The sequence below is a fragment of the Palaemon carinicauda genome, chromosome 3 (assembly GCF_036898095.1).
Source record: "Palaemon carinicauda isolate YSFRI2023 chromosome 3, ASM3689809v2, whole genome shotgun sequence".
Taxonomy (NCBI): domain Eukaryota; kingdom Metazoa; phylum Arthropoda; class Malacostraca; order Decapoda; family Palaemonidae; genus Palaemon; species Palaemon carinicauda.
This window is the reverse complement of record NC_090727.1, coordinates 171,387,039-171,414,925: the sequence shown is the minus strand read 5'-3', so window position 1 is coordinate 171,414,925 and position 27,887 is coordinate 171,387,039. Positions and strand designations below refer to the sequence as shown.

General features: G+C 46.8%; 1 long non-coding RNA gene across 1 annotated transcript; it reads right to left on the bottom strand.

Annotated features, from left to right (window-relative positions):
* On the bottom strand, window positions 1-27,824 carry LOC137638042 (uncharacterized). Its single transcript, XR_011043847.1, has 3 exons — window positions 27,746-27,824; window positions 17,548-17,612; window positions 1-589 (listed from the first exon to the last, which is right to left on the bottom strand). It is a non-coding gene; the product is annotated as an uncharacterized lncRNA (long non-coding RNA).
* Window positions 27,825-27,887: the final 63 nt, after the last annotated feature.

The following is a 27,887-nucleotide window of genomic DNA, read 5'->3' as shown; positions in this document are numbered from 1 at the left end:
ATTATCCTTCTGTGGGCAACCAGATTGGCTATTCTCTAAACTTTATGAAAAATCTTTTCTTTAAACAGCTATGCCACAATGAACAAAAGGTACTTGTTCTGATTGTTACCATCTACAGCATTTAGTCAAACCCATCTTTAGCTTCCTGCCATGATCTAAAATATCAGTTATGGGCAGATTAAGAAATAGAGTAAAAAGTCATACTAGAACACAAAATGGCCATCTTAATTTCTTCACTCTACTTGCTATTAAATCCACATTTTCAAATTCCAATTTGTATCATACTCTATAGCTCAACATTTGTGAATGCAGCAAAACTTTTTTATCCCTGGACTACCAAAATCTAATCCTTCATCCATGATCTCATGTAAAAAAGACGCAGAAGATTTCTCAACTTCGTTGGACATGGTTCTCCAAATAAACCTCTTTACAACTCCATAAAGACAATAATCAAAAGATGAAGGGTTCAAGTACATATTGCCAGCATTGATGACATTCACAAGTCCTGGGTATCATAAATGTGGACTCTATCGTTGATTTCTTTGAAGAAACACTACAAAACGGTTTTGCTCTTGACGTTTGTACAAACCTGAAATAACAGAGAAAGACGAGTTAATTTGATAAAACTTCAGGAATGCCTTTACAACTAACAGTGCTTCTGGTGTTGGAACAAGCCACTTCCCTGCATATCACATATGGTTCAAATAACAAATACCTCATAATTATAAACAGATCAATATTCTGTATTTCTTAATTAATAGTTACATAATCAATAATGGGAAATAAATTTCATATCTATCAGCCAGTTTCATCCATTTATTAAAATTACCAAGATATTCTGTTAGCCATATCTCAGTTACTGCTAATACCATCTTTGTGAGTACAGTAATTTGTAATATTTATGAGAATAACTAATTATGAAAACAAAAGGTAAATTTTCATAATAAAATCTATTATTTCAATAATAATCATATATTTATATGCTTCAAGTGTGAGGTAAATGACATGAAAAGGTGACAACTCCCATCTACAGTCACTCATAATCTGCAATAACACGGTAATGAGTCAAGTGTCTGTTGATATGGTCCAGTATCTATAGATCATAAATTTTTAAAAGTAATTTCTATTTTTGCTAACTATATAAACCTGGGTCTATTACAATAAGTATGATTCAGCAAAGCTGGAATTCATCATTCTGAGTAGCAACTTTGACCTTCAGATAGGACTCGAGACAGGACATCTGAAGATACAGCAAAAGGCAAGGAAGAAATAACAGGTACAGGTGAGGTGACAGGGATAGCGAGTACATACTCATTACTTCCCTCTGATGATCAACCACGATTGTGGGAGAGGACGGCACCCATCCTCCCTATCAAATTTAAACCTGCTCAATTCTAGAAGGAGCTGGAAGTGTCGAAACTCCTTTCTGAAGGGAAAGTACAAAAGTGATGTGCATTCAATGATTGTAAGTGAATGCACAAAGGTTGAAAGAGGTTACCTGGTTTAACTGAAATCCGAGGATGATCTGGAGGGTCCTGAAGAGTGTGAGAATTTCATGCTGAGGATCAGTCTTGGAGCGCCGAAAAGTTGTGTGCGCTCAGAAATCTAGCTACGTCAGCGTAACGCTGAACGGAAGTATGTGATAGATAACCTGTGACTTGAATGTTCCATTCTGTGCAGCTTAGGAGAATTTCTGGAAGTCTCTGATTAACAAAACAAATGTGTTAGGTTCATTCGGGTTACGTACCACTCCTGTACTGGTACGTACAGTTCTCTGAGCGGTACATATCATCCTCGCTTGATTGGAGAGAGAATGATTGTTGACACCCATCTCTGAACACTCGCTCCTGCATTGGCAATGTCTTCTTTAGGAATGAAGTATCAGCATTGCAATCAGTGTTGACCCAACGATAACATGAAACAGAGAAGACCAATCCCCTTGGGGGGATGAGAGAGAGTTACAAGGAGTTACAAGGATTTTTGTTGTCTCAAAGACTTTTTAGTCCATCTAAGGTAATATGAATTAGTTTGAGCGTTTAGAGTTTTTATGAACTTTTCTAACTTATTCCTGAATTCATTTACTGTGTTACTGTTCAATACATCCACTGGAAGACTGTTACATGAATTTTCTATTTTGTATGTAAAGAAATTACCACATTGAATGGTGTATCTTTACAATTCCAGCTGTATCTGTTACCTTTGATCTAACTTGAGCTAAGTATGAAGAAGTTGTTGTAGTCTATATTTGTTATTCCTTTAAGAATTTTTAATATCTCTATCAGCAGTCTCTTTAGTCGTCAAGTCTGTGGATCAAATAAGTTCAAATGTTCCATTATCTTTCTATATCCAAATTGTCTTAGCGTTAAGACTAGTTTCATGGCCCTAGCTTGTACTGCTTCCTGTCTATCTATATCCTTCTGAATTTTTGAAGCCCAGAATTGGACTGTATTCTACATGTGGTCTTAATAGTGATGTGTACTGAGAGAGAGAGAGAGAGAGAGAGAGAGAGAGAGAGAGAGAGAGAGAGAGAGAGAGAGAGAGAGAGAGAGAGATGAAGTTCAGTAATCTGGAACGCATACAGATCAAGTACCCACAGACACGCATGTACGCATTGAAGTTCACAATCTACCCTACGTTGAAGCGACTTAGTCCAATTGTCCTTTTTCTTCATCTTCAGCAAAAGGTGTAATGGTAACTCCTGGTACAGCACTGTCTCTCCCACAAGGAGAGAAACAATAGAAGTCATGCTAATGCAACTCATATTGATCAGTCTTCCTGGCGATCTTCAGCATGTAACTCTTTTCTCCCTAAAAAAAGAGAGGGATAGACACGAAGAGATTTCCTGCAAGGGAGAAAGAATTGGCAGAGCCATTCTATCTCTACCGTCAGTGCGTGTTCAGCTAGATGACAAAGGTAGGGCAAAGAAGGAGGAGGAACTTGAAGTTTGCAATCTACCCAAGGCTGATGATGATGCTCCAACAGGGAAAAGAGATCATATGAACCTTGTGAAGAGAAAGCACAACCAGGTGATACAGTATGTCCGGGAATGGAAGAACACTGAAGGAAAGAAGGGCGGCACTCCTCCGCTTCACACTCGGAGGCAGCAAAGTGACAAATTCGAAGATAATTTGTATTTTTCCTAACCATACAAACCTTAGCTATTTACATTGGGTTTGCCTTTTAGCGCAGCTGAAATGGCGAGCCATTAGAATTTAACGAGGGTGTATCACCCCCCGCGCTAGTTAGCGGGGGGTGGGGGGGGAGTGGTAGCTAGCTACCCCTCCCCCCCCCCCTCACAAACAGGTGAGTGCTCACTTTCACTTAGAGGTAGGACTTGTCTTGGGGGACAGGGCTAGCGGGCAAATATGTGTAAATAGCTAAGGTTTGTATGGTTAGGAAAAATACAAATTATCTTCGAATTTGTCATTTGTTCCGTAACCGAAATACAAACCACGGTATTTACATTGGGTGACTTACCCCTTAGGTAAGGTGGAAAGTCCCCAGCCATACTGGCTTTGGCTTTACCCAGGGACTCAGAATCCGAGTGAGTCGCAATCGAGAAAAGGAGTCCCTGCGCCTCACAAGTTCCTTGCTTCGCAAGGAACCGTGTGGCCTACATAAGCTTGTGTGTGAAGGAAGAAGTGTGACCCGTCCTAGGCAGTTGGCCTGGAGTTCCAGAAGGAACTCTGGGTTAGGACGTTCCCAATACCACCTCGTCAGGGTATGGGGGACGCGACAGTATTGACTCAATACTCGGAACACAGGGAAGCATGGTTTACCTGCAGAGGTTTGAGGTCAGCTATGCAGAGACCAGGATGCTGCTTCCCCGTAGAGGGGATGATGAAGAAAGAAATAAGGGCCCGACATACTTCTTTCGTTCATGCAGACTAAAACCTGATAACAATGCCCTCAACCTTCTGCTACCTGTCCAAAAAGGAGCCTGAGGTTAGACCAGCTGTTGTGTAGCCACCACAGAGCGATAGGAAACGTATCGAAACTCCTGTGGGTCATGCCCTGCAGGAAGCGGGCTGCGAAGGTCATTAGACATTTCCAGACTCCAGCTTGTAGCACCTGCATCACAGAGTAGTATTACTCGAAGGCGAGGGACGTTGCGATGTATCCAACATCGTGTTGTAGGGCGACATGACGGGGGAGGGTCTGGAGACAGGTCGAGATGAATGTCCTTGAGTCCGAGCTGAAGAGGTATACTGGTGACTCTCCCCCGTGTCCTCCTTGTGCTCCCAAATCGGCTGCAACTGAGGACAAACTGCAGCTGTTCCCAAAGCTAACCTTTCGATTCCTTTACTGGCAAGCAAGAGAGGGTTTTGGGACATCAGATACAGAATGGAGACTCGAAATCTTGAAGGAATTGGACCTAAGGGCCGGGACCCCAAGATTCTGAGTCTAGACAACAACTCAAGAGCGAACCTGAATGTTGCCTTTCCCTCTTCCTTAGAAAGGGCGGAGTCGTACGAGACCAAGAAGATTGCTTACACACTGGCCGCGGCCAGAGTGAGCAGGAGACCCAAGACGGAATACAATCCGAGGCCTGTCGTAAAGGGTCTTGAGAAGATCTCTTAAGGGACTAAAAAGTCCGAGCCATGCTCCAAGTTGGAGGTCTCACTCCGACTAGGGCAGGGACGATCGTAGCTTCGCATGAGCGAGGAAAGATCCAGCGGGCAGGAAAAAGTTATTCCTTTAAGCCTGAAGGTCAGGAAAAGGCTGAGAGACAGGCTTCATTGCCGAGAGCAAAAAGGAGTTTCCTCCCGCTGAAAGGCAATAAGACCGTTATTGCTGGAGAAGAGGCCTCAAGGGAAGAGGTATATCTCCCACGGCACTAACCACCGAAGACTCTTCACTTCGCCTGGAAGACCCCTGCGGATGACTATCGCAGATGCCGCGACCTCCGTCCAGCGACTGTAGCGGGTTGTCTCTTCTTGAGGAGGAACGCCCTGGTTCGTGAAAGATGTTGCAGTGTGGTTGTTTGAGTAGACTGTGACGTGGGAGAAGCTCTCCCGGGAGTTCCGTCAGGGGAAGCAGAGGGTCCAGAAACCGTTCTGCGCGTAGTCCCAGTGGAGCTCTCCCATCGAAAGGTTGACAGACAACCTGGTCTTGTTGAGACCCATTCTCCACACACAAAAAGGAGGGAAGACGCAGGCGTCGAAGTTGTCCCACCATCACCGGAATGCATCTTGCCAGAGTCTCGGGGTCTGAGACTGGGGGGAAGAACAGCGGAAGCTTGAGGTTCCAAGCTGTCGCGATCAGGTCCCCCAGACCAGGACTTGCTGGTTACTCAAGGCCAAAGACCCCCAGGTACACTCTTTCTACGAGGCTCTGCTCGGATAGTCGGAGAGAACATTCCTCTGCCTGGAATGAGAGAGCCGATGGTGGTATTGAGAGTATCTCAATCATCTCGGTATCTCTACTGCAAGATGTGAAGGTGTGAAAATCCGTCCCCTGCTGGTTAGAATACGCCAGAATCATGAAGTCGACACGCACGGAGCGACTCGGCAGGAGCTGTAGGATCTGTAGAGGGGCCAGACTACGGCCCCTAAGCCTGCCTGAATGATGGAGAGGTATCCTTCAGGTCCTGACCATAGGCCTGGACCGGAACATGCCCCCCACCCCTTTTTTTTTTGACGAGTCCGAGAACAGCATCAAGAATGTGGGGAAAGGACGAGAATATCCACTCCCATCAAGAGGTTCCATAGGTCAACACCCATTGCAGGTCTAATAGTTCCGCTGGTCCCATAGGGGCCAGGAAGTCCGGTTAATCGTTGCCTGACACCACCGGAACTTGGATCGGCCCACATGGAACTTATCCTGAGGCGACCGTTCGGAACTATAGACGGGTCAATGAGGAAAGAAGAACTAGGAAACGTTCCAAGGTAGGGCTGAAAGCTCTACTTGACTGAGAACAGGTACTGCGACTCTCCTCAGCCTTGCCACAGTCAACTGAAGGGAAGGCTCGGAGAAGGTGGCAACAGAATCTGGCGTCACCAGGTGGTCACCCATCCAAGTACCGACCAGAACTGACGTTGCTGAACCTCGCTGGACGGACGAGAAGCGGGGTTTCCAACGTGGTAAGGCCGTTGACTCAATATCATGGCCAGAAACTCCAGATGTTGAGGCCGAAGAAGAGAAGGCTCCTAGCAAAATACCATGAACCCACACTCATGGTAAGCATCCGGAAGCTTGTCCCGGCGCTGAAGAAGGTCGAACCCGAGCCTACCGGAGTTGACCAGCCCTCCAAAAAGCGAAGGAGGCGGAAGCCTGCACCTGAGCGGCCATGAGGAAAGCAGGGAGAGTTCTCTGGGGAAAAAAACCTGCGATGCCACGGCGGGATCGCCACACTGCATCATAAGCAGGAATACCTGCAGTCTAGGCTGAATTCCACGAGCTCCCTGGAAGATGGATGGAATGGAAACTGAAAGTACCCGTCCTTCCGATCCAGGGTTTAAGGAGTCCTGTCGCCTCGTTACCAGTCTGATCGATTCTACTGTTCTACGCTGGCCGAAGTTTGTTCGACAAACTTGATCAGGGCTGAGAGGTCGACTACGGAACTCCCGTCTCAGATACTTCCTTACAAGAAAGGATCGACTGAAGAAGCCGGGGGTGAAGCCGTCGATGATCCTATGGAGGACCTTCTCCTAAGGTATGGATCATTCTGCCCAAACGGGCAACTCTTGCCGACCCTATGGCATAGAGGTTCAGAGACACTGAATTCGCTGACAGAGACGGCAGGCGCGATATCCTTGGCTGATCACAGAGATCGTGCAGGAATAGGCATTGGGAAGCTGTCATCCGGATGAGAAACCTTAAGCATCCTCCCAGCGTGAAACCTGCAAGGGGGGGGGGGTGCCAATCCTAGAGTTCGTGAACTCTGCCGCTCCCTTTAGGACTATGCCCCCCCCCCCCCCCCCCCCCCCGGGGAAGACTCCTGTGCCATCTGTTCCTGACAGGAGGAAACTGCAATTGGACACCTTGTCTCAGTTGTCGTAGCCGATAACTTAGGCTGACGTGGTTGAAAGAAAAAGGCGCTGGAGCCCTGCAGAGTCTGGAAGAAAGCACCTTGGAGGAGTGAAAACGGAAGTCGATTTACTCCGCACAGCCGCTGTCTAAGTCTCTGTCCTTGGGCACAAACAAACTCTTCTCAAGGATGGAAGGGTGTCTGAGGTTGTCGACATCCACAGATGAGACACCCGAAGGAAGCCCTCGGTCAGCGCGTCCAGATGGTACAACATCGAGCTTGTCCGCAAGTTAGATACTTAACGACGAAACGCCAAGGTGCCTGAGCCCGAGAGGAGGAAAGTACCCGTGATCTTCCTGTAGCTTCCTTGAACCAAACCTCGGGCCGTAACCGAGGGGGGAAAGGACCTGGTAAGCCCTCAGAGGAAGGGGTAAGCAGTCACCACTTGGCCGATGGAGAAATCTCAAACGGAAAGCCCCCGCCAAAAATCCTTCCAGGGAATGACGGGGAAGGGCTAACCCAGGTTCTGGAAAGAGGAGTGTTGCTCAGACCTCCCTGAAGTTTCTTCCTATTCTTGCAAGTGCCATGCTCTGCGTTTACGGGGTGAGGCTGTGTTCTGGAAATACGCTCCAGAAGAACTCGCCAGGCTGGCCATCGCTGCGAAAACCCCAATGGGAATCGTGGTCGCAATCGCCCTGGAGCTCGCGCGATGGTAAATCAAAGATTTGCGTGTGGGCGAACGTGGAAGCGCCCATGCGCGGTCACGCAGGAACGCAAACGAAGGTGAGCGAAGGAGTGCAGAAGGAGGGCGAGCGTGGTAGGAAGGGCGAGAGCTGGTGGTCGGCGAGCGATAACCCATAGACGAGCAATGGATACTGCAAGAATTAAGCCGACATTCGTGCGAAGAAACACTGTCGGTTCGCGCGACGGAACCCCGTCGGTTCGCGCGACGGAACCCCGTCGGTTCGCGCGACGGAACCCCGTCGGTTCGCGCGACGGAACCCCGTCGGTTCGCGCGACGGAACCCCGTCGGTTCGCGCGACGGAACCCCGTCGGTTCGCGCGACGGAACCCCGTCGGTTCGCGCGACGGAACCCCGTCGGTTCGCGCGACGGAACCCCGTCGGTTCGCGCGACGGAACCCCGTCGGTTCGCGCGACGGAACCCCGTCGGTTCGCGCGACGGAACCCCGTCGGTTCGCGCGACGGAACCCCGTCGGTTCGCGCGACGGAACCCCGTCGGTTCGCGCGACGGAACCCCGTCGGTTCGCGCGACGGAACCCCCGTCGGTTCGCGCGACGGAACCCCGTCGGTTCGCGCGACGGAACCCCGTCGGTTCGCGCGACGGAACACCGTCGGTTCGCGCGACGGAATACCGTTGGTTCGCGTGCGGGCGAACATTGGAGAGCATGTGCGCGGACGCGCATGAGCGTACATGTGCAGGCACATGGGCGTGCGGACGCACAGGCACGTGGGCGTGCGGACGCGCAGGCACGTGGGCGTGCGGACGCGCAGGCACGTGGGCGTGCGGACGCGCAGGCACGTGAGCGTGCGGACGCGCATGAGCGTAGCATGCGGACGCGCATGACCGTAGACGTGCAGGCACGTGGGCGTGCGGACGCGCAGGCGAGCGGTCGCGCGGGCGCGCGGGCACGCAGGCGAGCGGTATCGCGGGCGCGCAGGCAAGCGGTCGCGCGGGCGCGCAAGCGAGTGGGCGCGAGGGTGGGCAGGTGAATGAGCGCGAGTCCGAGGCGGCGAACACAAGCGTTAGCGCGATGGCGAGGAAACGTGCTGCCGCGTGGGTGAGGAAGACCGCTGGCGATGTGGATCAACAGGCGATCGGTGGTGAGCTGGTGAGCGCTGACGCGCAGGTGGGCGATAGCGCGTCGGCGCGTTGGCGAGCGGTGGTGCGTTAACAAAACGCTAGCGAGCAGATGAAGAATCGCGAGGGTGCGTAGGCGATTGCCAACGCGAGAGAGACTAGTGATGGTTAGCGCGCATCGCGCTAACAGAAGGCGCGCAGGTGCATCAGGAAGGTGAGCGCTGAAGCCAAATGTTAATCAGGCGATCCTAGACGGTCAGAAAACCGTTGGCGCCCATTGGTGTGTGGCAAAGAAGGGCGCGCAGGCAGATCGATGGCGATCGTTGACGCGTAGGAGATCGCTGGCGAGCAGGTGGACGTTGACGCGTTTAAGGTCGCTGGCGAGCTGATGATCGCTGACGAGCAGAAGGCAACGCGTGGAAGCCTGCGCATAGAAGAAGAGTCCTTGACCCAGACCTGAACCGAAGTTCTAGATCGCGAGGGCGAACGTGGGCGAACATGGGCGCGTAACAGGAACCAACAGGAACAGCAGGGATGATCATCATGAGAGCGCTGACAAACAGGAGAGCGCTGACGAACAGAAGAGCGCTGGCGAACAGGAGAGCGCTAGCGATCAGGAAGCGCTGATGAGCAGGAGAGCGCCTGTGCGCTAACACTGAGCAGGAGCAGGAGAGAACACAGCAGAAGGGCGCGCAGGGGAACCCTGACACGCAAGGGAAGAACCCCCGTGGGAGGCAACCCTTTGCCCCGAAGGGATCGTTGTCCGTCGGGAGACAGATGTCCATCGGAAGACCGTTGCCTGTCCGCCGGGAGACTGATGTCCGTTGGAAGACCGTTGTCCGTCGGGAAGACTGTTGCCCGTCGGAAGACGAGATCAGACTGCTGTCCATCTGCACCAAGGCGGAAGATCAAGAAGAAGGAGTTGTAGGCTGCAAACGGAGATTCAAAAAGGCGCCTCTTAGCACCCTTATAGGGAGATGAGAGGCCCTTACGACGAGGCAGACGGTGAGCCTTACGGCGGAGGAGACCAACAGCAACAGCAGCAGAAGAATCCTCCGAAGAGGAGTCTCTATGAGTGTACTCTCTCGCGAACGAAAGAGAAACACTTCATAGAAGAGACTGGTCAGCCAGTGACCAAAAAGGAGCAATCCTCCGAAGAGGGGCTCCTGCAGTTGCCCAGCCCCTTGAGCGAAACTGCAAGTGTGACCGCTCAGCACCAAGAGCATAGTCGCACGAAAAAAAGGCAAGAGAAGAACCCCCCAAAAGGGAAAAAACTCAAGCCTGGACAGGAAAAACTTCCCTCGGAAGGAAAGTTACCCACCCAAGGAGGCAAGCCTCCTGAGAGTTCTAAAATGAACTGGAGAGCTGTCAATCGTCACGGGAGTACTTCCAGTAGAAGGAGACACGCCCCTGACGAAAATCCAAAGGGGGAGGCAGCAACAGCCGAATCCCCAGGCCTCAACAAGACAGCTCACACCATTGCCATATTACAGAAAGGAACTAGATCGGTAACTGTAAAAAAATAAAACAAAAGTCATTAGTACACATTCATTCCCCCGGGAAGGCTCCGAAGAGGAATCCCGAGGGAAAGGAAACAAGAATTACACAACAGGCACGTGCCCTCACAACCACTTACACTCACGGAAGGAGAGCTGTAACCAAAACAGAATTATAACAATTATAATTATGAAACTATGTACAGTGAGCCCTCGCTACTTCGCGGTTCGACCATCGCGGATTCACCACTTCGCGGATTTTTTTCATAACCCATGTATATACATATATCGCGGATTTTCCGGAAATTTCGAAAATACCGCGATGTGACCGATGGTGCGAGATTGGAGAAAGTAAGGAAAATTGAATCATAATTGATTTTCAATATAAATGAAACTTTGAGGAGCAACAAAGATATCATTTGTTAGAGAGATAGAGAGAGGTAAGGAATGGGAGGTAGTGAAAAGTAGCCCACAGAGAGAGAGAGGTAGAGAGAGAGAGAGAGAGGTAGAGAGAGAGAGAGAAAGAGAGAGAGGTAGAGAGAGAGAAAGAGAGAGAGAGAGAGAGAGAGAGAGAGAGAGAGAGAGAGAGAGAGAGAGAGAGAGAGAGAGAGAGAGAGAGAGAGAGAGAGAGGGGGTTTAAATGTAATAAACAAAAAAAATTTGATAGGTTATAACACATTGGTGCTTATGTAATATCAACTGTATACTGTAGACCAGGGGTGGCCAACCTTTTGTTTACCATGCACCAATTTTTTTCACTTCTAATTCAGATGCGCCACACAAACTTTAAACCCCTCTCAATTTGGCTTTAATACATATAATAATAATATGATATATATATATATATATATATATATATATATATATATATATATATATATATATATATATATATATATATATATATATATATATATATATATATATATATATATATATATATGTATTATATATATATATATGTATATATATATATATATATATATATATATATATATATATATATATATATATATATATATACAGTGATACCTCGGTACTCGACCATAATCCGTTCGAGATCCGTGTTCGACCTCCGATTTGTTCGAGTACCGAATTTTTTTTCCCCATAAGAAATAATGGTATATATTCTATTCCGTTCCCAAGCACTCGAACAGGCCCAAAATATTAATAAAACGTGTACCTAAACAACAATAATTATCTAAATGTGTATGAAATTGGTCAGAAAATCCTATAAAACAATTTTAAACCATTTACTGTACTAAAATAAAACAATTTTAAACCATTTTCTGTACTGTAGTGAACATACCTTTGAGCAGCGGTTCGATGGCATACAGGGATGGATGTGGAGAGGATGGAAGGGGGAGGTTACTGCTTGGAAGGAGAGTCCCCTTCCATGATGTGGCGGGGTAGTTCTCCTTCAGGAGTTGTTTCTCTCTCCAATGAAAGGGTGGGCAGATCTATTTCAGGGGTTTCTTCTCTTCTTTGTCTCTTCTTTGGAGGAGAAACAGGCTTTAATGTAGCAGCTTTCTTTTCTTTTGTGAAAAACTGGTCTATTGTTAATTGTTTCTTCCTCCTCTGCAGTATTCTTCGAAAATGATACATGACACTATCATTAAACATATGCACTGCCCGGTTTGCTACTGCAATTTCTGGGTGGTATTTTTCAGCAAAAGCCTGCACATCTGCCCACTTGGAACAAATTTCATTGATGAGAGAACTTGGAACATCCTCCCTTACCTCATCCTCTTCTGAAGATTCCTGCTCCACAATCAGATCCTGCTGCTGTTGTTGTTGCAGGTGCAACAATTCCTCCACAGTCAACTCGGTAGAATGGCTTTCTACAAGCTCATCAATATCATCCTTGTCGACCTCAAGCCCCAAACTCCTGCCCATGACAACAATTTCCTCAACGACATCAGTGTCATCAGAAATTACAGGGGTAGCAGTGCTTGGACCCGCCTCTGGTTGGAAACCTTCAAACTCCCTCTCTGTGACACATGATGGCCACAGCTTACGCCAGGCAGAGTTCAATGTCCTATAGGTCACACCTCGCCAAGCTTGGTCAATCATGTTAACAGAGTTGAGGATGCTGAAGTGTTCCTTCCAGAATTCCTTTAGGGTCAACTTCGTGTCACTGGTCACTTCAAAACACTTTCTGAAAAGGGCCTTGGTATAGAGTTTTTTGAAGTTTGAAATGACCTGTTGGTCCATGGGCTGGAGTATGGGAGTAGTATTGGGGGGCAAGAATTTGATTTTGATAAAGCTGTATTCTTCTTTCAAGTCATCCTCGAGACCTGGAGGATGTGCAGGAGCATTGTCCATAACCAGAAGACATTTCATTGGCAAGCTCTTTTCAATGAGGTAAGCCTTAACCTGGGGGGCAAACACTTCGTTTATCCACTCAGTAAAGAATTGTCTTGTGACCCAAGATTTAGTGTTCGAGCGCCACATAACTGGTAGTGCACTTTTACAAATATTATTTCGTTTGAACACCCGGGGGTTGTCCGAGTGGTACACTAACAAGGGTTTGATCTTGCAATCGCCACTTGCATTTGCACACAGCAACAATGTTAGCCTATCTTTCATTGGCTTGTGACCTGGCATCTTCGTCTCGTCCTTGGTAATGTACGTATTGGCTGGCATTTTCTTCCAAAATAACCCAGTCTCATCACAATTAAAGACTTGTTGTGCGATCAAATTTTGTTCATTTATGTACCGATCGAATTCCCCCACGTATTTATCGGCTGCAATTTGATCCGAACTAGCTGCCTCCCCATGCCTAGTAACACGATGAATACCTGTTCTATTACGAAACTTTTCAAACCAACCCCTGCTCGCTTTAAATGTAAATGAATCACTTTCACTGGTACTCGGACTTTTCTTCACTAATTCTTCATAGATATGCAACGCTTTTTCACAAATGAACGCTTCACTAACACTTTCCCCGGCCAACTGTTTTTCTTTAATAAATATTAAAAGCAACTTTTCCATCTCCTCAATCACTTGTGGCCTTTGCTTAGTTACCGCCGTAACTCCCGTTGCAACATTCGCCTTCTTAATCATTTCTTTATGCTTTAAAAACGTAGAAATGGTCGACTTCGCCATTCCGTATTCTACCGCTAAATCGGACACTCGTACACCATTCTCATATTTCGCTATAATTTCCTTCTTCAACTCGATCGTTGTTCGCACTGTTTTCCTCTTCTCCTTCCCCTTAACACTCATTACTTTCTTGGGACTCATTATGAAAGCTAAAAAAGCAATTAAAAGCACTGAAAATCACTAAATCACAACGAATGCTGATCGCGCGTTGTCTGAGTGACGCTCTCGAGAGAACTGATGCTTCCCGAACAAGCGAGAGTGGCCGAGATGGCGCGATCATCACAAAGCCCATGCGGTCGTCACGTGTTCGGCTGGTCGAGTACCGAATTTTTGGTCGAGCACCGCAGCAAAAATTTCTCGAAAATTTTGGTCGAACTCCGAATTGTTCGAGTATAGAGTCGTTCGACTACCGAGGTATCACTGTATATATATAAATGTGTGTGTGTGCGCGGACAGATGTAGCAGCTGTAAAGGAAATGATTTAACATGGATACAAAGTAAAGTGTACCTACTTTATTGACACTGAATTTGCATTGATAACATTCATTAGTTATTCCTGAAAGTACTAATAAAAATATATGAACATAATTAGCAGTTTTAAAGAAAAGTAATTTCACATGAAGGAAAAATAAACATAACTATGTTCAATGAGACTTTTGACTTTGCCTTGCTTTCACTAAATCTTTAATACTAGCAGGTAAATTAGTAACTGAGAGCAACAGACAGTTAAGATTTGAATCGGATAGTCACGACCTCACTTCTTGAACATTTTCATGGATGAAAATATTTGCTCGCATCTGTATGTTGTTACAAAGCTACAGGCATAACTTTGGGTAAATTTTCTAAATTCTGGAAAATGTTCACTTGTTTATAATTGCCAAAAATAAGCATTTCAGGTGCACTTGGGAGTGAGGCAAATTCATTAAATTTACTCTTCAGCACTGAATTTGCTTTTAGACCAATAAGCTCCATCTGTATATTACTAGGCATCTTCAGAATGTTATATTCAGTATGTGAATATAAATTTGTAAATGCAAGCATGCAATCTTCTTCAGCAAAATCACTAAAACGACTATCAAAGGCCTCTCGTAGTAATATGATTTTTTCAATGTATTCTGTAACGTTGGTATATGATTAAGGTATTATATATGTCTAAAATCTAACACATATATAGAAATGGTGTATTTTGAATAACTAAAAGAAAAAATGCAGGACATTGCTGAGGGTCCCCTTAAATTATTTTTGTATTTTTTTGTAATAATCAGTAGTATTTTTGGTATTATTTTTTTTATGAGCGGGCTTGGTTTTTTAATTATCTCTGGGGTATAGTGCGCCTCTTGTAATCGTGCAATGCGCCACTGTTGGCGCATGCGCCATAGGTTGGCCACCCCTGCTGTAGACGGTTTGAATAAGTTAAGAAATTGTATAAACGATACTTTGTTAGTTTATTCGTACACTCTCGAGCGGCAGCTAGATGTCAGCTGATCTAATCACTGCCAAAAGTAAAACAAAAACAAGTCAACAATACTCGATTTTTAAAACACACCCGAAATTTAAAAACAAAAGTACACGCTTTCTTAATGTGCAATTAACTATTTAAAGAGTAGCAATTTTCTAGAATAAGATGATGTTTCCCAAAAAATAGTGGTTTGCTGATGAAATCGGATGCCGTATTTTTAGCTATGATTGAAATGGATGTAGACTCGGCATAATTTTTTCGTTTCGTATTTAATTGACACTAAGAAAACTAATTTTAGTTTCTTCATCTAAATGTAAGTATTGTATAACACGAAGAGAGAGAGAGAGAGAGAGAGAGAGAGAGAGAGAGAGAGAGAGAGAGAGAGAGAGAGAGAGAGAGAGAGAATCAGCTGTTGTAATCAAATGGCGTGTTTTTGTTTCGTGAGAATTTCATCGCCACGACTATAACAACAACATACTCTACTGAACTTTACAGTATTAGGCTATACAGACTACTTTGATATGATAAAGTAAAATATTTGTAATCTATTTTATATGAAATGGGGCTTTTTTTTTTTTGTTTAAAATTTACATTTACGTATGTAAAACAATCTCTCTCTTTCTCTCTCTCTCTCTCTCTCTCTCTCTCTCTCTCTCTCTCTCTCTCTCTCTCTCTCTCTCTCTCTCTCTCTCTCTCTCGTAAATTGTTTTCCTGCTTTGCTACGTATGTATGATTTTATATAGATACGGTAAATAATATTTGTAATAACATATTTTATAAAAGCTTTTACTGTAATATCATTATTTATCACTTTCATCATGCGCGTTAAATGCCTTCGTTTGTTTACTGAGCGTACTTTATGACGCCGTCGTTTCAGGCGGCGTCATAAAGAAAAACATTTCATTTGGAAGTCCTAAGAAAAATTAAGTAAAACATTGGTAATAACAAAATCAACATACTGTACTGAATAATCAATATAATCGATGCAAAAACTAACCTATACACAGATGTGTAAATGCGTTTGTTTCTTCATTATGATCAGAGATAAACGTAAACAAAACATTGGTTGCCATTTTTTATCGTGCTTTTTGGCGTGTTTAGGAAACGCATGATATAAAGTCGCCTTTAATATTTGTGCCTGTTTTAGTTTAGGGTACTGTAGTACATGCATTAAGTGTTCTGTACATTAAAGGGTAGTTTGTTAACAGTACTACGTACAAGGGAAGGTTTTAAAAGTCTGAATATACATGTTAAATAAATAGGTAAATATGGTGTCACTACTTCGCGGATTTTCACCTATCGCGGTCGGGTCTGGAACCTATCTACCGCGATAAACGAGGGTTCACTGTAATTATGTAATTTAAAAATGAATGAACACTAAAGAAAGAACGAAAACCCCGAAAGGAATCGTTCAACAAGCTGAAAAATTAACAACTACAATTAGATTCATAAACTAATTGAGACAAAACGTACGGCATAGCAACCCCCCCACACGGAAAGGAAGCTACAAGGGCGTAGTAACACGTAGTAAAAGGGTGAACGACCTCAAGAGAGAGAGAGAGAGAGAGAGAAAGACCGAAGTCAAACTTGATCGCAACCCATAAAATTACGCCGTGGTGGCCTAACTGCCGAGGAATCCACGGAGATATCGTACACTACACACACAACTCTGAAAAGGAAACTTACTGATTTCTATACTCAAATATATATACAAACATGAAAACATGTTTACATACAGTACATATTGAGTAAAAGAACAGTAAGCGATTAAGTAAAGACAAAACAAACAATGGCTGCCAAGAGAGGACCAAGACAGAGACGTCTGTCCCAGTCCGAGCCAAAAGTGAAAGTGAGCACTCACCTGTGTGTGAGGGGGGGAAGGGGTAGCTAGCTACCACTCCCCTACCCCCCCGCTAACTAGCGCGGGGGTAATACACCCTCGTTAAATTCTAATGGCTCGCCATTTCAGCTGCGCTAAAAGGTAAACCCAATGTAAATAGCGTGGTTTGTATTTCGGTTACGGAACAAACCTTTTTTCTTTGAAGAAGCACATTGATGTCTAAGACATGCAGTACCAACCTCCTTAGGATTATGTTATCATCCTCTTTATAGGATCCTACTAGTGAGGAAATAAACACCAAACACAAATCTTGTCTAACTTGAACAGGAATGTGGATATTCACAGGATTACATAGGAAAACTGTCACACAACTACAGTTATTGGGAAATTGCAAATCCATCCTTCCTTCTAAATATTACTCGCACACAATAGACATCTTTACTGTCCGTTGGCTGAAAACAAAGTGAGAGTTTAGTGGCCTGTTGGGTGGATGAGGCTTCTCCACTACCTTGTTAAAGTTTGAAAAGCCATATTCAACTATGCAGAAAGCATACTCCTATTAAAGGACAATCGTTTGTATTCTTTTAGGAATAACTATAAATATACGGTATATTCAGCAATATTTAGTCTAAGTTATAAATATGTAACTTTCATATATAAAATCTCTATTATGAACAAAACATCACAAATAAAAAACTAAATGTATTCAAATTCTATTAATCATCAATATTATACCAAAAATTCACATGCAAAATTACTTATATTTTTGAATTATTAGAGTATTAAATGTCTGTTGATTTCTTCTCAAAGGTTCTACATACACTATAATGAAAAATTTAAAACATTAAAAACACCCACCCTGTATAGGACCTTTTCCTTGATATTTCATCTTGAATGTTGTTGCCTGGATCATCCTTTGTTTTCTGTGAAGAGGAGACACATATTTCACTCCAAAAAGAATAATACAATATAAAATACATGACTAACATGACAAATTCGAAGATAATTTGTATTTTTCCTAACCATACAAACCTTAGCTATTTACATTGGGTTTACCTTTTAGCGCAGCTGAAATGACAAGCCAATAGTTTTAACGAGGGTTAATTACCCCCCGCGCTAGTTAGCGGGGGAGGGTAGGGGAAGGGTAGCTTGCTACCCCTCCCCCCCCACACACCGGTGACTTGCTTCACTTCACTTAGAGGTAGGACTTGACTTGGGGGTCAGGGATGGCGGGCACATATGTGTAAATAGCTAAGGTTTGTATGGTTAGGAAAAATACAAATTATCTTCGAATTTGTCATTTGTTCCGTAACCGAAATACAAACCACGCTATTTACATTGGGTGACTTACCCCTTAGGAAGGGTGGAAAGTCCCCAGCCTTACTGACTTCGGCTTGCCCGGGGGCTCGATCCCTCAGTGAGCAGCACTAGAGAAAGGGAGCCCCTGTACCTCACAAGTTCCTAGCATCGCTAGGAACGAGTGGCCTACATAAGCAGTGTGTGGAGGAGAGTGTGACTCGTCCTATGAAGTTGACCTTGAGACCTTCAGATAGGAATTCTAGGATAGGACGTTCCCAATACCACCTCATCAGGGTATGGGAGACGCAACAGTATTAAGCTTAATACTAGGAGCACAAAGAAGCATGGGTTACCTGCAGAGGTCGAGGTCAGACATGCGAGGACCAGGATGCTGCTTCCCCAAGAGAGGGGAGAATGAAGAAAGAAGTAAGGGTCAGACATACTCTTTCATTTACGCAGACTAAGACCGGGTAACAACGCCCTCAACCTACTGCTACTTGTCCAAAAAGGAGCCTGAGGTTAGACCAGCTGTTGTGCAGCCACCATAGGGCCGATAGAAAACGTATCGAGGCTCCTGTGGGTCACGTCTTGCAGGTAGTGGGCTGTGAAGGTCGTCTGACGCTTCCAGACCCCCGCTTGAAGTACCTGCGTCACAGAGAAGTTTCTCTTGAAGGCCAGGGATGTAGCAATACCCCTGACATCGTGGGCCCGAGGGCAATGTGACGGAGGAGGGTCAGGATTCAAGGCATGGTGGATAACCCTTCGAATCCAAGCTGAGATGGTGTTCCTGGTAACCCTCCTCTTAGTCCTGCCTGTGCTCACAAACAAAGCTCGCACTTGAGGACGGACTGCAGCCGTTCTCTTCAAGTAGTGCCTCAGACACCTCACTGGACATAGTAGCAGCTGGTCTGGGTCGCTTGTTACAGAACGGAGACTCGCGATCCTGAAAGAGTCGAAGCGAGGATCCGGCACTCCAGGATTCTGAGTCCTGGCAACAAACTCAGGGACGAACCTGAACGTTACCTCCCCCCATCCCCTTGAATGGGCGATGTCGTACGAGAGACCATGAAGTTCACTAACCCGCTTGGCCGAAGCCAAAGCGAGTAGGAAAGCCGTCTTCCAAGACAGGTGGCGATCGGAGGCCTGGCGTAATGGCTCAAAGGGAGGTCTCTTAAGAGACCTGAGGACTCGAACCACGTTCCAAGGAGGAGGTCTCACTTCCGACTGGGGGCAGGTAAGCTCATAGCTACGTATGAGTAAAGAGAGTTCTAGCGATGAAGAAATATCCACGCCCTTCAGTCTGAAGGCCAAGCTTAAGGCTGAGCGATAGCCTTTCACTGCCGAGACAGAAAGGCGCATTTCTTCCCGCAGATAAACGAGGAAGTCCGCTATTGCTGGAATAGTGGCATCGAGTGGAGAGATACCCCTTCCACGACACCAGCCACAAAAGACTCTCCACTTTGCTTGATAGACTCCCTCAGAGGACCTTCGCAGGTGCCGAGACATTCTCTCCGCAACCTGTTGCGAAAAGCCTCTCTCCGCGAGGAGACGCTGGATAGTCTCCAGGTGTGAAGCCGAAGCGAGGCTACGGCCCTGTGAGGGACGCCGGAGTGGGGTTGTCTGAGAAGCTCATGTCGTGGAGGAAGCTCCCTCGGGAACTCCGTCAGGAGCTGCAGAAGGTCCGGAAACCATTCCGCGTGATGCCATAGCGGAGCTACCAGAGTCATCGAACAGTTGACCGATAGTCTGGTCCTGTTGAGCCCCCTTCTCATCAGACAGAACGGTGGGAAGACGTACACGTCGATGTTGTCCCACCGTTGCTGGAAAGCATCTTGCCAGAGTGCCTTGGGGTCCGGGACTGGGAAGCAGTACAGGGGCAGCTTGAAGTTCAAAGCTGTCGCGAACAAGTCCACAGTCGGGGAACCCCACAAAGTCAGGACTTTGTTGGCTATCTGAGGATCCAAAGACCACTCGGTACTCACTATCTGCGAGGCCCTGCTCAGACTGTCGGCGAGCACATTCCTCTTGCCAGGAATGAAGCGAGCTGATAGTGTTATCGAGTGGATTTCGGTCCACCTCAGAGTCTCTACTGCAAGATGGGATGGCTGCTGCGAAAAAGTGCCTCCCTGCTTGTTGATATAAGCCACTACCGTAGTGTTGTCGCTCATCACCACCACGGAGTGACCCGCCAGGGACCGTTGGAACTGCTGAAGAGCCAGAAAGACGGCCTTCAATTCTAGCAGGTTGATGTGTAGGCACTTTTCTGATTCTGACCAAAGGCCTGAGGCCCTCTGGTTCAGAACGTGCGCCCCCCACCCTTCTTTTGACGCGTCCGAAAACAGAGTCAATTCCGGGGGGAAGGACGAGAAGACTCACTCCCTTTCGCAGGTTCTCGTCGACCAGCCACCATCGCAAGTCCGTCTGTTCCAGAGACCCCATTGGGATCAGAATGTCCGGGGAATCGGATCCTTGATTCCACCGGGACTTGAGCCGCCATTGAAGGGATCTCATCCTGAGGCGGCTGTTTGGAACCAGACAAGCCAGGGAGGATAGGTGACCTAAGAGACACAACCACGATTGGGCGGGGAGTTCTTCTCGCCTGAAGAAGGGTTCCGCCACCCTCCTCAGCCTTGCTATCCGGTCGTCTGATGGAAAGGCTTTGTGGAGATTGGTGTCTATTAGCATGCCTATATAAACCAGTCGTTGGGAAGGCTGCAGAGAGGACTTCTCGAGGTTTACCACGATCCCCAGATCCTGGCAAAGATCCAGAAGCCTATCTCGGTGCCGAAGAAGGGTCGACTCCGAGTCTGCTAGGATCAGCCAATCGTCCAGATAACATAGGAGACGAATACCGTTCCTGTGCCCCCAAGCTGAAATCAGGGTGAACACTCTGGTGAACACCTGAGGAGCTGTGGAGAAACCGAAACACAGCACCTTGAACTGGTAGATCTTGTCGTCTAGGCAAAATCTCAGGTACTTCCTGGAAGACGGATGGATTGGGATCTGGAAGTACGCGTCCTTTAGATCCAGTGTGCACATGAAGTCTTGTGGTCTCACCGCAAGTCTGACCGTGTCTGCTGTCTCCATGCTGAACCGGGTTTGCTTGACAAACCCGTTCAGAGCTGAGAGGTCGATGACAGGTCTCCAGCCTCCAGTAGCCTTCTTTACAAGAAAGAGTCGACTGAAGAAGCCTGGGGAGCCGTCGACGACCTCCTGGAGAGCACCCTTCTTGAGCATGGTCTCGACTTCGGCACAAAGGGCCAGCCCCTTTGCCAATCCCGTGGCATAGGAGCTCAACGACACTGGATTCGCTGTCAGGGGAGGTTGAGATGTTGTGAACGGGACGCGATAGCCTTGGCCGATCACTGAGACCGTCCAAGCATCGGCCCCGTGTTGCTGCCACCTGCGGACGCAACGCTGAAGGCATCCCCCCACAGGTGGACACGCAGGGGACTGCCACCCCTAGGGCTTGCGGCCGCGGCCGCCACCCCTAGGAGTCTTGCCTTCCCTTGAGGACTTACCGCCCCTCTTGACCTTGGCTGGAAAGGGCTGGGGCTTAGACACCACCTTCTTAACAGCCGGTGCCTGCTTTGGAGCCTTACGAGGCTGCTGCTGCTGTTGCGGCGGAGTTGGAGGCTTATAGGGCCGAGCTGTAAGGGCCCTATGGAGGAGAGAGTCCGTGCTGGATTTCCTCCACCTCTCAGCCGTTCGCTCCATGTCTTGAGGCTCAAACAGGTTCTCCCCCAGAAGGGAAGCATGTCGGAGCCTACACACATCCACGGCGGGGACCTTCGGATGGAATCTCTCGGACACAGCATCGCGACGCTTCAACAGCGAGTTGGCCCACAGGGTGGTAACCTGGTGCGCCAAAAACTCGATGGAGCGGGTGCCCGAGAGCAAGGAGGTCTCCAGGGCCTTCCTATTGGTCTCCTTGGACAAATCCTTCGAGCGCAATAGGATGCCCAGAGATCCTAGCCAAAAGTCCAGCCACGAAGTGGCCTGCATGGCACACTTAGCGACCTTCGCGTGGCTAAGGATCTCTGCCGCCGAGGACGACACCTGCCGGGCAGAGAGCTTCTCAAAGGGAACTCCCTTCGCCAGCGCCTCCACAGAGTGATGGAGAGGAAGAGCGAGGCTGGACTCCCCCAGAATCTCGAAATACCTCCTCTACTGAAGACAAGGAGGAGGGATGAGCTTGTTCCCGGCAGAGGAACAACTGGAGGAGGCAAGAATCGCGAGCTGAGCGTTGGCCCTAGCTCTGGCACTCTTCAGACCCCGAGACCAGGGCAGAGCCGCACTGGACTTAGGGGCCTTCCGAACGTCAAACACTTCATCTAAGATAGTGTTTTTGCCTTCACGGGGGGCGATGACTGGATCCATAAGCCCGTTAAGATGCCTTATCAGGCTTAGGACCTGCCAGAAGGCATGTTCGGATTCCTGCTGATCTCCTCCCTGCGGGCTGGCAGCTAAGTCTCCTGTCCCAGGGATCTCTTCCTGGGGTGAAGCGTGGACGTTCCCCCGGGGAGCCGTGAGTTCCTGGCGAATCCTCGACGATGACTTCGGGACGGTCTTGGAGTCCTTGGATTCCCTCCTGGGAGGGATACAGGATCCCAACAAAGAGGTTCGAGGAGCCCCTTCCTCACGAGACAATTCTCCTCCATGAAGCGAAGTCTCCCCCCTTGCTGCCGAGGGGAAGACTACCGCTTCACTGGACTCACCCGAGGACGGAAAGGCCTCGTCCACGGGAGAAGGAGAAAGCACTCGAGCAGGAGAAGGGGGCTTCGCGACAGACCTCTTGGGAACCAACTTCGCCCTAGGGAAAGTCACCACGAAGTCCACTCCTCTCTTTCTCTTCAGCGTAGGAGAGACAGCCGTTGGTTTGTTACTCTGGTCGGCGAGTGCTGGCTTCATAACCCTCACTAACGCCCGCGCCAGGGACCAAACCAAGTCTGTTGCTCCAAGGACACAGAGTCCGAAATCCTCGCTAAAGGGAAAGGGATCGGGCGATCCTTTGGAGTGGACACCACAGTATCTGCCTGAAAAGAAGGTGGGGAAGAATGATGCACTAACCTCTCCTCAGTATTATCCTTGTCCTGCACTACAATCCTGTGTTTGGGTGGAGGCGATCCCGAGCATTGTCTAGGAACACGCGTTCCTGCTGCTACCACCGGCTGCGAAATTCGCCGCGAACGATGGTCGCACGAGGGCGAATGGTTACACGGGCGCGAGGGCGAATGGTCGCGCGGGCGAGCGATTGCGCGGGCACGCAGGTGGATAATCGCGCGGGCGCGTAGGCGAATGATCGTGCGGGCGCACAGGCGAGCGGTCGCGCAGGCGAGTGGGCGCGAGGGTGTACAGGTGAATGAGCGCGTGTCCGAGTCGGCGAACGAAAGCGTTGGCGCGATGGCGAGGAAACGCGCTGCCGCGTGGGTGAGGAAGATCGCTGGCGATGTAGATCAACAGGCGATCGGTGGTGAGCTGGCGAGCACTGACATACAGGTGGGCGATGGCGCGTTGTCGCATGGTGATGCGTTGGCGAGCGATAGTGCGCAGCACGCGCAGGTGAGTGATCACGCGATGGCGAGCCAATAGATGGCGAACCATGTCCCTTCAGAACCTCTGGTCGACAAAGCGTTGGAGAACGCGTGCGCGCAGGTTGTAAATCACGCGGGCGATCCGGAGATCACCGATAAACAGGTGATCGCTGACGCGTAGGGGAACGCTGATGAATAGGCGATACTAAAATCGCCTGTGCGCGCTGGCGAGTAAGTGAACGCTGGCGAGCAGGTGATCGCCGGAGCGTAGATGATCGTTGACGCGTAGGAGAACGCTGATGAATAGGCGATACTAAAATCGCCTGTGCGCGCGGCGAGCAGGTGAACGCTGGCGAGCAGGTGATTGCTGGCGCGTAGGTGATCGCTGGCGAGCAGGAGGGCGACGCGTGAGATCCTGTGAAGGAACAGGTGGCGCGGCGCGTTCACGAACAGGAACAGGAAGATCACAAGGCGCGTGGGCGAACATGTGCTTTTGACACACGCGCTGGAAAACGCGAACGTTGTTGCGTAGACACAGGATGAGAGAGCTCAGGAGACTGATGGCGCGCAGGGAGTTCAACAGGAACTGCAGGATGGTCAGAGACCACAGGGCGATGATCCTCAAAAGAGCACTGACGCTCAGAAGAGCGCTGACGAGCAGGAGAGCGCTGACGAGGAGGGCGAACATCAGGAGAGCGCCGGCGAACAGGTGAGCGCCGACGAGCAGGAGAGCGCTGACGATCAGGAGAGCGCTGACGAGCAGGAGAACGCCTGTGCGCTAGCATCGCACGTGGAAGGTAAGAATCCCTTTGCCCCGAAGGGACCGTTGCCCGTCGGGTGACGAGTTCCCCAGAAGGTGAAGATCTAGCAGGAGTTGGAGAACAGTCTGCAGAGAGGTCCAAAGGAGCAGGAGCTGTAGGCTGAGTACGACGAGGAGAGTCCCCTTCAGAGGAAGAAGATCCAAAAAGGCGCCTCTTAACCCCCTTATAAGGGGAAGGGAGGCCCTTGCGACACAGCGGACGGTGAGCCTTACGGCGGAGGCGGCCACGGGGAAGATCATCATGACCATCAGTCCTCCGAAGGGGAGTCTCAGTCAAAGCACTTTCCTTAGAAGGAAGCTGAACAGCAGAAGAGCCCGTAGGACTCACTTCCCCCTTCGAAGGATGTACGGAAGGGGGAGGAGAGCCATCAGCACCATCATCCTCAACTGCACCTGCAGAGGATTGCCCAGCCCCGTCGGAGGCCTCTGCCACCACGACGTCGACGATAGACAGAGGGTCTACCTCTGCTACCGCCGGCGACTGCTTAACGGCGGCCCCCAACGAGACAAGGTCAATCAAGGCGACCCTGGAGGGCAAGCACTTAAGCCCCAGGGAAGCCCAAATCTGTAAGAGATCATCATTAGACAAGGAGTTATCAATGGCCTCCCCCGGAGGAGGAGAGGGAACCGCCCCGCTATGGGAGGCAACGCCCTCTCCCCCCACCCAAGGTCGGGAAACAGAACTAGGGCCTACGCTACCACTCGGACGACTCTCCTTAGGAGCCGGTCGAGGGGGAGCTTCGGAGGAAGTTTGGGCGGCGAAAGAAGAATCCCGAGAACCTTCCTCCTTCAAGGAACCCCCGAAGGAGAACGGTCTCTCTTGGACTTCTTCTTACGCCGGCGGCCAAATCTCTCCCACTGGGAGGCAGACCACTCCCTACACTCACAACACGTTTTCCTGGTCACACCGTCGGCCCCGACACTGAGGGCAAAGGGTGTGAGGGTCTGTATCTAAGGCCGACAAAAAGGTCACACAAGGGCGGCCGGCAACACCAGGGCACGTACGCATTGTAATATAATAATATAATAATGAAAGTCAACTTCAAACCAACACACAAGCTGTAGAAAAGAAAAAGCAGAAAAAAAGATTAAAGGCTGTCAACGAGGACAATGAACAGACACGTCTGTTCACCGCCGAGCCAAAAGTGAAGTGAAGCAAGTCACCGGCGTGTGTGGGGGGGGAGGGGTAGCAAGCTACCCTTCTCCTACCCCCCGCTAACTAGCGCGGGGGTAATTAACCCTCGTTAAAACTATTGGCTCATCATTTCAGCTGCGCTAAAAGGTAAACCCAATGTAAATAGCGTGGTTTGTATTTTGGTTACGTAACAAAGAATAATTTTCAAGTAATGAAAGCTATTCTTAATTAAAAACAAAGTTCGAACTGACCTAACCACAAAAACTGGTACTGATTCTGATGACTAAAATTGATACAGTACAGTATCTATAATATATACTGAAGCATGCTGCTCAGCAACAAAACATAAAAAGATGATGGATGATACTTTGTTGTAGTCCACCCACAAGTGGGAGGCTTACCGGTATATCATAGCCATAATAGGAAAAGCTAGACTAAGATAGGCAGACAAAACAGTACAGTATCAGAATAAGGCTATGATTAATAAGTTAGTGGTTTTTTCTGTTAAAATGCAATATTCTATACCAAACAAAGATCTTTAGACATATTGTTAACTGTTCTTTTGGGTTTTTTTATGAACAAGATTGCTTGTGAATAGATTTAGGCTACTGTTGTTCAAATAATACCACTGCAACGAGCAAAGTGGAACTCTATTTGGTGGCAGTATAAAAAATTGCCTGGACCTATTATCTGCACTTTCTCATATAAACTGAATTTATATGCCATATTCAGCTTGCCAAAGTGTTCGAGTTTCTTAAATACAATAGCAATAAGAGATCTGATAAGTAAATAAATTATAAAATTAGTTCATCAGGGTAGTTTGTAGATTGGCACCCATGAACTAGTCTAAACAGAAGTCTTTAACTTTCAAGGTAAGGACATGCTAACAAAGGCAACATTTGGTGGGAGTACTTTTGGGTAGTATATATCTCTCTAATTTAGTAAAATGGAATTGAACTTTTTTATCTATGCCTGACATGACTAATGTCCTCCAATCTGCAAACACTCCATAAATAAATTCATTCATACAGCATGCTCCATATAGCATAAGTTAAGATAATAATTACTAAAATTATATATTTTCCACATTATGCTACCTCCAAAACATTTATTCAATATAAGAACATAACCACTCCTACACAAAAAGGTCTTATAATATTTACAGTACTACCTTTACCAACTAACCACTAGTTCCCAATTTTAGAAATTTCAAAGGTGATAGTAACTACTGTATCTACCAATAGAACGGGGTTATTTTTATAAATCGGCATCAAGAAAATCAATTGAACCAGACTACTACAGTATATGAGTCCATTAACCTTTATGTAGTCCCAGGGTACCATAGACGTTTTGGCAAATCTGAAATATATATATATATATATATATATATATATATATATATATATATATATATATATATATATATATATATATATATATATATATATATATATATATATATATATATATTGGCAGAAAAAGCTTGTCAAGGCCATAACTATAATTAAACCTATATATACATATACATATATATATATATATATATATATATATATATATATATATATATATATATATATATATATATATATATATATATATGTATATATATATATATATATATATATATATATATATATATATATATATATATATATATATGAATATATAGGGGTGTATTTATGATAGCGGCCACTTGTATGTATTATTTTGTCTAACTTGGAATACGGCAGTGTAAGAGGGGTCGCAGAGGGGCATTAGCCCCCCACCCCGGTTAGTTAAGTAGGTAAGGAAAGGGTTGTAGGTTAGGTTAGGGAGGAAAGTTTAGGTTAGCTGATGTCCATTTTTAATGAACGCATGAGGAACTGGCCGCTGATATGCAAAGGCTCCTTATAAATATATATATAAATATATATAAAGGATATATATATATATATATATATATATATATATATATATATATATATATATATATACATATATATATATATATATATATATATATATATATATATATATATATATATATATATATATATATATATATATATATATAATGTATGTATCACTAGTTAAGCTACAACCCTCGTTGAAAAGCAACGAATAATGAATATAAAACATCCTAAAATCTGTAACAACGTTGACATAAATATGTAATATTTAAATTATCAAGCGAGATTTTATCAGCTGTTCAACATAAAAACATTTTAGTACGTTTTTTTGCACGTGAAATGTGCTTTTAATGTACAAATTACAAATATATCTTACATTTTATCTTTAGTCTAAGAAATTTGCAGTTTATATCAACTTCGTACTGTATTACTGTTTACAAAATTACAGATACAGATTCAGGGGCGAGGTACAAACTTTGTAACGGCGCCTCTAATAATCTAGCGATTGGAGTTTATGT